At 35.9% G+C, this 11,042-nt stretch overlaps 1 pseudogene; it reads left to right on the top strand.

Annotated features, from left to right (window-relative positions):
* Window positions 1–3,485: 3,485 nt before the first annotated feature.
* On the top strand, window positions 3,486–4,575 carry LOC101348024 (dnaJ homolog subfamily A member 1 pseudogene; annotated as a pseudogene).
* The last annotated feature ends 6,467 nt before the right edge of the window (window positions 4,576–11,042 follow it).

The following is an 11,042-nucleotide window of genomic DNA, read 5'->3' as shown; positions in this document are numbered from 1 at the left end:
GTATCTCTTTCTTCTCACATTTTGCTAAAAGCAGCAAGCAGAAACCAGGCCACACTTTCAAAACTTTTCTTGAAAATCTCCTCAGCTAAATATCCAAATTCATCTCTTACAAATTTTGCTTTCCACATAACTGTAAGGCACAATTCCTATAAGCTTTCTGCCACTATATAACAAGAATTTTATTTCCTCCAGTTCCCAGTAACATGTTCCTCACACTTCTGAGCCTTTAGCACCTGTGCCTTTAACTTCCATATTACTACCAACAGTCTGTTTACAATGATTTAGGTATTCTCTAAGATGATATATGTTTTGTCTACCATGCTCCTTACTTCACTAGTCCTCGCTAGTAGAGACATTAACATCCATATTTCCACTAACAGTCCGTTCAAGGAAATCTAGAATTTAAAAAAAAAAAAAAACTTTATCATGCTCCTTCAAAACTCTTCAGACTCTGCTGCCCGATTCTAAAGCCACTTCCACATTTTTTAGTAGTTTACTACAGCAGAACCCCACTTCCAGGTACCCAAACCTGTATTAGTTTCCTATGACTGCTTTAACAAATTACCACAAACTTCATGACTTAAAACAAAACAAATTTATTATCTTAAATTTCTGGAAATCAGAAGTCTGAAATGGGTATCGCTAAGAAAAAATCAAGGTGTTGACAGTGCTGTGTTCTTTGTGGATACCTCAGGGGAGAATCTGTATTCTTGCCTTTTCCAGATTTTAGAGACCACTGGTATTTCTTGGCTCATGGCTCCATTCCTCCACCTTCAAAGCCAGCAACATCTGGCCAAGTCTTTCCTATAATGCCATCTCTCTAGCTCTCTCTTCTAATTCTCTCTTCCACGTTTAATGACCCTTGTGATTACATAGGGCCCACCCTGATAATCCAGGGTAATCCCCCTGTACCAAGGCCAGCTGGTTATCAACCTTAATTCCAAATACAACCTTAATTCCTTCTTTCCGTGTAACCCAACATATTCATAGATTGCAAGCATTGGTACATAGACATTTTGTGAAACCATTATTTTACCTACCCAGCTAGGAAAGACAAATGCATCTGTCATTTGCAATACAGTTACACGGAAAATTTATTAAGGATACTAACACTTTGTTTCAAATACCCTCCTCCACTCTGAACCTTCATTTTTTGCTATAATAATGATGTCTTCAAATAAAAATAAGTTGTTTAACTTAATCTCATCCTATATATTAATTTTAGCACTATTTGTGTAGTTTAAAATATTATAAAAAGTAATAAAGATATTCTCCTATATTTTCTTTAAAAGATTGTTTTACTATTCATATTTTGTCTATAATCCATTTGAAATTTTATTTTACATGGCATAAAGAAGAATCAAGATTCATTTTGCCAATGGGGATTTACAATTAATCCAGTGCCATTTATGGAAAAAACATTTAGACATCAACAATGAGTAAGAAATCCTGTTGCACTGCATCTTCGTCAATATCTGATATTACCATGTTGTTGTTTTTCATTTCATCTGCGGTACATCGGTATTCTATATTTGCTTGTTAGTGTAGACTTGTCTTTAGCAATTCTTTACAGATGTTAGCTGAATTTTTCTCATAGGTGTTACTCGTGCCTGGTGGCATCTGCCTGAAGTAAGCAAATGCTCATGTCCTGTTTTCTTTGGAAGTGCCTCTCTTTCCTTAGATTTTGGGTAAGTTTTTGCCTTGTGACCTTGGGTTACTGATGAGTTCAAGAAAAGTTGTAAATTTACAGCTTGTCCTGTGTCTTCTTGTTTGTCTTTTTGGTATAGAAAATGCTCTTTCCAGTTTTCTTCATCCTAAGCATAAGACAAAAGTTTCTTGCAGGAAGGTTATTAATAACAAATTCAGTTTCTTTAAGAAATATGGAGATACTTAGATTTTCTGCTTGTTATATGAATTTTGGAAAGTTGAATTTTTCAAGGAATTTGACAAATTTATCTAAGTTGTTAAATGTTTTGGCATACAGTTGTTCATATGTCCTTATTTTCTTTTTAATGTCTGTAGGATCTGTACTGATAACTCCTCTTTCATTCTTAATACAGGTAATTTGTATTGTCTTTTTTTATTATAAATTTGACAGTTTATCAATTTTTTGATATTATCAAAGAACTAGCTAACCCATTGCTGTTAAGTCAATTCTGACCCATAGCAACCTTATAGGACAGAGTAGAACTGCCCCATAAGTTTTCCAAGGCTGTAGCCTTTATGCAAGCAGACTGCCACGTCTTTCTCCCCAGGAGAGATTGGTGGGTTTGAACCACTGACCTTCTGGTTAGCCAGCTGAGTGCTTAACCACTGCACCATCAGGGCTTCTTCGAAGAACCAGCTATAAATTGTTTTTTTTTAAATACTTGACTATTTTCTATTTTATTCACTTCTTTATAATTTGATTTGTCCTACATAATTTGGATTCACTTTGCTCTTCTTCTTCTAGTTCTGAAGGTGGAATTTTATGTAATTTATTTCAGACAGTTCTTCATTCTTAAGATAAACATTTAACATAAATTTCTTTACATGAAATTCTTTTGCTGTATCCCACAAATTTTAATATATTTTTCTTCGTTACCCTTAGTTTGAAATATTTTCTAATTTCCCTAATTATTTGTCTTTCATTCATGCGCAGTTTAAAGCTATATTGTATTATTACTAATTATTTGCAGTTTTCCTAGATAACTTGTTATTGATATATAATTTAATCCACTTGTGATCAGAGAACATACTTTATGATTTAAATGTTTTTTATATTCATTGATATTTGTTGTTTGGCCTAGCATTTTTTTTAATGAATGTATCTTAAAAACACAGTTGCTATTGAGTCGATTCCAATTCATAGCAACCCTATAGGACAGAGTGTACTTGAAAAAAAATGTGTATTCTTCAATTGCTGTATGTTGTGTTCTATAAATAGCAATCTGGTCAAGGAAATGATAGTGTTGTTCAGATTATCCATATTTTTACTGATTTTTGTCCAGCTTTTCTATCAATAGCCAAAAGAATTAAAATCTTCTACCATGACTGCAGAATTCTCTCTTTAATTCAGTCAATTAACGTGAAAACATGTTAATTATTTTTGTCTTCCTGGTAAATAACCTTTTCCTTATATGAAACATCATTTCTATCTAATAATACTCTATTTTATTTATAGTTATTATTGCTACTACACCCTTCTTACTTGAAATTTTATGATTTATCAATTTCCGTCCATTTACCTGTGTAAATATTTCAAATGCTTCATAATTTGTGATCTAGTTAATTGTATGTGCCAATAAATTTTATAGTTTTGATAATTCACAAAAGCTATGTAACATGTCACATTGGGGAAGATGAGTGATTGATAGATGGAAGCTCAGTGATTGATACTTGGAATCCCTCTGTACTATTCTTGAAACTTATTGTTAGTCTACAATTATTCTTAAATAAAAAATTTACTTGAAAAACTATTTTTTAAAAATGTCTCTTTTAAGCTGGCCATGGAGTACCACCTTGATAAAAATCCAAATGAAGGCGAGAAGTTCGGACAAATTTCTCAAGCTTATGAAATGCTCTCTGATGCAAAGAAAAGAAAATTATATGACAAACGAGGAGAACAGGATATCAAAGAGGGTGGAGCAGGTGGTGATTTTGGCTCCCCCATGGACATCTTTGATACGTTTTTTTGGAGGTGGTGGAAGGATGCAGAGAGAAAGGAGAGGAAAAAAAAGTGCGTCAACTCTCAGTAACATTAGATTTATATAATGGTGCAACAAGAAAACTAGCTCCTCAAAAGAATGTGATTTGTGCCAAATGTGAAGGCCAAGGTGGTAAGAAAGGAGCAGAATCGTGCTGTTCTAATTGCCGAGGTACTGGAATGCAAATACGAAATCATCAGATAGGACTTGGAATGGTTCAGCAAATTGAGTCTGTGTACATGTAGTGCCAGGGCCATAGGGAAAGGATCAGCCCTAAAGATAGATGTAAAAGTTGCAACAGAAGGAAGATCGTTCGAGAGAAGATTTTAGAAGTTCACATTGACAAAGGCATGAAAGATGGCCAGAAAATAACATTCCATGGTGAAGGAGACCAAGAGCCAGGACTGGAGCCAGGAGATATTATCATTGTTTTAGATCAGAAAGACCATGCTGTTTTTACTAGGCGAGGAGAAGACCTTTTCAAGTGTATGGACATACAGCTGGTTGAAGCATAGTGTGGCTTCCAAAAGCCAATATCCGTTCTTGACAACTGAACCATAGTCATCACTTCTCATCCAGGTCAGATTGTCAAGCATGAAGATATCAAATGTGTGCTAAAAGAAGGCATGCCAATTTATTGTAGACCATATGAAAAGGGCACCTAATCATCAAATTTAAGGTAAACTTTCCTGAGAATGACTTTCTCTCTCCCGATAAACTATTTTTGCTGGAAAAACTCATACCCGAGAGGAAGGAAGTAGAAGAGACTGATAAAATGGATCAGGTAGAACTGGTGGACTTTGATCCAAACCGGGAAAGACGACGCCATTACAATGGAGAAGCATATGAGGATGATGACCATCACCCCAGAGGTGGGGTTCAGTGTTAGACCACTTAATGGGGGTCACTGAGTAATGCTCACTGCTGATATTTTATATGCAGTAGTGAATAAGTGAAGGACAGTAATCATAATATGCTCACTACTTATATTGTTTTGTTGTAATGTTCATTTATAATAGTATTTTAAAGTTACATGAAGAATAAACTCAAATATAAAAGCTCAAAAAAATGCTTCGTTTATAGAAAATACATAGTTGGGTATCCTTGCCTAATGAATCCTAATTATCTGTCTTTTAATGGGAGTGCTTGAACTATTAATACTTTTGTAATTAACAAAATGGTTAGAATTAAGTCTATCAATTTATTATTTATGTGCTTTTTTTCTGGTTTTACTCTTCTTTTCTTCAGACTATGTGAATATTTGTTTCAAGAATTCCATTATAATTTATCTATGTCCTTCATAGCTATCATTCTTTTCATTATTTTTAGTGTTTTCTCTAAAGATAACAATATTCATTCTTAATTTTTATATATACTTAGAGTTAATATTAATCCACTTTATTTAAAATTTAGAAATCTTGTAATTTTTAGGTGTATATACTCTCCTATCCCCTATCATTGTCCTTTATGCTTTATTTATTTCATGCATTGAATCTACATGCGTTATAAACCCCACAAAGCAAAGCTCTACTTTTTGCCGTAAGTAGTCATCGGCAGTTTAAATTAAGAGACAAAATATTCTTTTATATTTTCTCAGGTATTTATAATTTTCAAATCTTTCTATTCTACCTGAAAATCTGAGTTATTCTCTGGTGTCAATTCCATTAGGCCTGAAGAATTTCCTTTAACAGTACTTGCAGGGAATCTATTGTCTTTGATTTGAAAAAATTCTTATTTCACCTTCATTTTTGAAGGATATTTTTTCACTGAATGAGGAAGTCAGATCTGGCAGTCTTTTGTTTGTTAGTTTATTATGTTGTTGTTATTATTGCTGATGCTGTTGTTTCCCTTTCATACGTTAAAGGTGCTGTTCCATTGTCTTCCAGCCTCCATAATTTCTGATGAGAAGTCAATGGATTTTCAACTTGTTGTTCTCCTCAATATATTGCTTGCTGAATGTATTCTCTTGTTACTTTCAGAATTTTTTCCATATTTTTGGATGTCAGCATTTTGACTATGATATACCTGAGTATGGCTTATTCATATGTATACTCTTTGGGATTTTCTGATCTTCTCAAGTTTATAAACTTATGTCTTTGATCAAATTCAGAAAATTTTCAACCGTTATTTCTCTGAGTTATTTTATTCTTAATTCTATTTCTCTCCTCATTCTGGGACTCCAATTACCCAGCCACTACAACTTTTGAATTATTTTCAGCAAAATCTTGCCAGCATGTGATATTAATAATATTGTTCAATAATTCCCACATTCTGTGTGCTTGCCTTTCTTTGGAATAGCCACAAATAAAAAAATGGCTGCAACTGTACATCAACAGGAACCGCCAGAAGTTCAAGCCAGATTCAGAAGAGGACATGGAAAGAGAACTATCACTGTTTATGTTATATTGATCTTGGCTGAAAGAAAAGAGTACCAGAACAATGTTTACCTGTGTTTTATCAACAATGTAAAGGCATTTGACTGTGTGGATCGTAGCAAATTATAGACATTATAAAAAATTTGGAATCTCAGAACATTTAACCGTGCTCATGTAGAACGTGTACATGGATCAAAAGCCAGTTGTTTGAAAGAACAAGGGGATACTGTGCTGTTTAAAATCAGAAAATGTGTGTGGCATGGTTGTATCCTTTCACCTTACTTGTTCAATCTATATGCTGAACAAATAGTCTGAGAAACTGGACTATACAAAGAAGAAAGAGGCACCAGGATTGGAGGAAGATTCATTGAAAACCTGCGATATGCAGCTGACACTATCTTGTTTGTCAAAAATAAAGACAGCTAGAAGCATGTACTGATGAAGGTCAAGGACTACAACCTTCAGTATGGATTTTGTCCACACATGAAGAGAATGAAAATTCTCACAAGTGGGCTGATAAACAATATCATGATGAATGGTGAAGAAATTGTTGTCAGAAGCAGAGCCAACATGGCACTATAGACAGAAGCACTATCCTGTCCCTCTGCAGTAAAGACACAAAAAACTAAGTAAAACAGATACAAATATCAATCCTGGAAACCTGAGTACCAAATGAAAGAATAAAGAACCTGATCAAGCACCGAATGGAATAAGAAACTGACAGAGAAGAGAGCACAAGGAAATCTACAGAGTAGAGGTCCCCTACCAGCTAAAGTGGCCAGATTTGCCATTCTGGGACTACAGATACCAAAGAAAGCAGACAGGGAGAACTAGAAGGCAACTTCACTGAGCTCCCAACAGTAGACAGAGCACCCGGTAACCAAGGATACAAGTTTTTGCACCCCCTACCCTTCTTCCCTGTATGAGGCCTCTGTCACTTGCCAATGGCTCAAGGTCGCTTGGGGAGAGATACCAACTCACTGCCACCCAGATTCACCATCTTGGACCTCAGCCACCAAGGACTGCGGACAGGGAGTACAGGAAGGAATTCTATGGAGCTCCCAGCAAGAGACAGAGCACCCAGTATCCAGGGATACATGTTTTCACAGCCCACATCCTTCTTTCCTCTATGCAGCCTCTGCCACTTTCCAAAAGGCCATGTTGTTCAGCCAGAGAGACACTAGCTCACTGCCACCGGGTACACACTGCCCCCACCAGCCAGCCCCTTCAGCACCATTTGCTTGGGTTTTTTTTTGGTTTGTATTTTTGTTTTTTGGGCTTTTTGTTGTTTTTCTGTATCTCCCTTCCTCCCTTTCCTTTCTCCCACCCATCTAGCCCCATGTGTTTTCCTTTCCTCTTCTTGATGGGCTGTGATTTTTTGGTTTGTTTGCTTTGTTCTTTTTTTCTTCTTTTCTTCTGTTTCTTCTCTCCCTCTCCTTTCCTTTCTCCTGTGCAAACAGCCCTGTGCACTGCTCCTGCCCTTCAGGAGGAGCCATGCTGCACAACTTGGTTGGAGAGTCACTAAGTGCAACCTTCCAGGGTCTGCATCACCATCATTGACTGGCTCCCTCAGCGCCATATTATTTATTTATTTTTTGGTTTTGTTTGTTTTGTTTTTGTTATTGTTTCTTCTCTCCCTCCCTTCCTTCCTTTCCTTTCTTCCATCCACCCAACCCTGTGCTCTGACCCCAGCTTATTGGTAGTCTGTGCTGTACTGCTTGGCTGGAGAGTCTCTGGCACATCGCCTCCCTGGGCCCATGCTGCCACCACAGGCCAACTCCATCAGTGCGATATTTTTAATTTTTCTTTAACTTTCTCCCCTTTTTCCTTCTCCCTCTCGCCTAGGCCCTGCACTGCCTTCGCCCCTTCCTGGTAGGCCACCTGGAGAGAGAGACATCAGCTCGCTGCCACCCCAATTCCTCCCCCCAATGACCAGCTCCCACACCACCATATTTTTGCTGTTGTTTTTATTTTATTATTATTATTTACTTATTTATTATTTCTTTGATTGTTGGTTTCTTCTCTTTCTGCTCTTTCCTTTCCTTTCTCCCTCCCACTTAGCCCTGTGCACACTACGCATGCCACTTCTCAACAGGACACCACTTGGCAAAAGAGCCACAAAGACAAAGTCTGGCCAGGTCGGCCCGACACTTACCTGCCAAATCCTACATCACCACTATTTTATTTACTTGTTTTTCTTTCTATTTATTTTTTCACTTCTTTTTTGCTTTTTTTACTTTTTTGCTTTTGTTTCTCTCTCTTCTTTCACCCACTCACTTAGCTCTGAACATTACATCCTTCCCTTTCCCTCCTGCCTATCTGGACCATGTGCCAAGCACCACACACCCAGAAGGTACTGACCTTGTCCCCCAACCCCACTCTGCACTGCCCCCAGCCCTACCCCATTGTTCATGGCACAAACTACCGATCCATGTTCCTCCACGCCTGCTGGACCAGCCGTGCTGCATCATAATTGAGTGACCAGCCCTGACCACCTAGATGAGGTAGTAAGAAATATCGTGCCCACAGTGGAGCAAGCAACAAAACACACCCAGCCTATCTGCCTAAATGTAACAAAAAAAGAAGAATGAAACAATCAAGTTTACAATCAATAAATGAAGAAAATAATTCCTCATTGTTCAACAGAGGAAGGAAAATGTAGACAAAAGTAAGGAAAAATAGAAAAAATCTTGGAAAATACAGACAAAACAATGGAAGAATTCAGGAAAACAATACAGGAACAAAATGTCAAAATAAATAAACAACTAGAAATAATGCAAAAACAGTAATTAGAAATTCAAAGGATAAACAGCAAGATTTCAGAAATGGACAGTGCAGTAGAAGGATTTAGGAGCAAAATTTGAAAAAATGGAAGACATGATCAGTGAAATTGAAGACAAATACTTGGATACTACTTTGAGGAAAAATCAGAGAAAAGAATGAAGAAAAATTAAGAAACTCTGAGAAAAATCTGGGATACAATAAAAAGCAAAAATTTTTGTGTGACTGGAGTTCCAGAATGGGGGAGAAAATGGAAAACACAGAAAGGATCATTGAAGATTTGCTGACAGAAAAATTCCCTAATATCATGAAAGACAAAAAGCCGATCATCCAAGAAGCTCAACAAATCCTATATAGGAGAGACCCCAAAAGAAAACACCACAACGTATCATAATAACACTTGCTAAAAACAAAGACAAAGAATAGTGAGAGCAGCTCGAGAAAAATGAAAAGTCACATATAAAGAGGACACAGCAAGACTAAGCTCTGATTACAAGGCAGAAATCATGCAAGCAAGAAGGTAATGGGATGACATATATAAAATCTTGAAGAAAAAACTGCCAACCAAGAACAATATATCCTGTGAAATTCTCCCTCAAATATGATGGTGATGTTAGGACATTTCCAGATAAACAGAAATTAAGGGAATATGTAAACACCAAACCAAAATTACAGGATTTATTAAAGGGATTTCTTTGGTTAGAGAACAAACAACATCAGACAACAACCTGAATCTAGCACATAAAACAGCATCAGCCAGATACCTACCTAGATAATGAACTCTCAAGGATAAAACAAAACTGAAAAATTAGCAACAGGGAAGCAGAGAGGTTAATCTGTAAATGACAGCTACATCAGAACAATAAAAGAGAGAGTATATGGTGTAGGTATAGAACTTGCAAATAGAGAGGAAGTTAAGACATTATCAAGTAATAAAAGATTGGTTTAAACTTAGGAAGACGGGGTAAATTTCAAGGTAACCACAAAGAAAGTTAATAAACCAACTGATCAAAATAATGAAGAAAAACACAAAGTCTCAGTAAATATAAAATCTACAAAAATTAAAGAAACAAATAAAAAAATCCACAAACAAAAGGAATTCAACACAAAAGAGTAACAGGATCAAAGAAAACTTCAGCACCACAAAAAAGCACTACAAAATGACAGCAATAAACTCACACTTATCAATAATCAAACTGAATATAAATGGCTTAAATGCACCTATAAAAAAAAGAGTGACAGAAGGGATTAAAAAATAAGACCCATCAATATGCTCTCTACAAGAGATAGATCTTAGACATACCTTTGGGACACAGCAAAGGCAGTGCTCAGAGGTCAATTTATAGCAATAAATGCACACATCAAAAAAGAAGAAAGAGATAAAATCAAAATATTAGCTACACAACTTGAGCAAATAGAAAGAGAACAGCAAAAGAAGCCCACAGTCACATTAAGAAAGGAAATAATAAAGATCAGAGCAGAAATAAATGAAATAGAGAATAGAAAAACAACGCAAAGAGTCAACAAAACCAAAAGTTGGTTCTTTGAAAGGATCAACAAAATCAACAAACAATTGGACAAACTTACAAAAGAAAAAGAGAGTACACAAATACCAAAATAAGAAATGAAATGGGGGCAATACAACAGATTCAACTGAAATAAAAAGGATCATAACAGAGTAATATGAACAATTATACTCCTACAAATTTGAAAACCTAGACGAAATGGACAAATTTCTAGAAGCACACTGCCTACCCAAACTAACAAAAACTGAACTGGAAAATCTGAACAGACCCATAATAAGAGAAGAGATTGAAAAAGTAATAAAAAAAAACTCCCAATCAAAAAAAGCCCTGGACCAGATGGCTTCACTGGAGAATTCTACCAAATATTCAAAGAGCTTACGCTAGTACTACTCAAAGTATTTGTGAACAGAGAAAAGGAAGGGATACTGCTGAATTCATTCTATGAAACCAGCATAACCATGATACTGAAACCAGGCAAAGACACGATAAAAAAAGAAAATTACAGACCAATAGCTCTTAGGAATATAGATGCAAAAATTCTCAACAAAATTCTAGCCAATAGAATTCAGCATCATATCAAAAAAATAATACACCACAACTAAGTGAGATTCATAGCAGATATGCAGGGCTGGATCAACATTAGAAAATCAATCAATGTAATCCACCATATAAAT

This window comes from Trichechus manatus, unplaced genomic scaffold, assembly GCF_000243295.1.
Source record: "Trichechus manatus latirostris isolate Lorelei unplaced genomic scaffold, TriManLat1.0 scaffold00091, whole genome shotgun sequence".
Lineage (NCBI taxonomy): Eukaryota > Metazoa > Chordata > Mammalia > Sirenia > Trichechidae > Trichechus > Trichechus manatus.
This window is presented reverse-complemented; position numbering and strand designations above follow the sequence as displayed.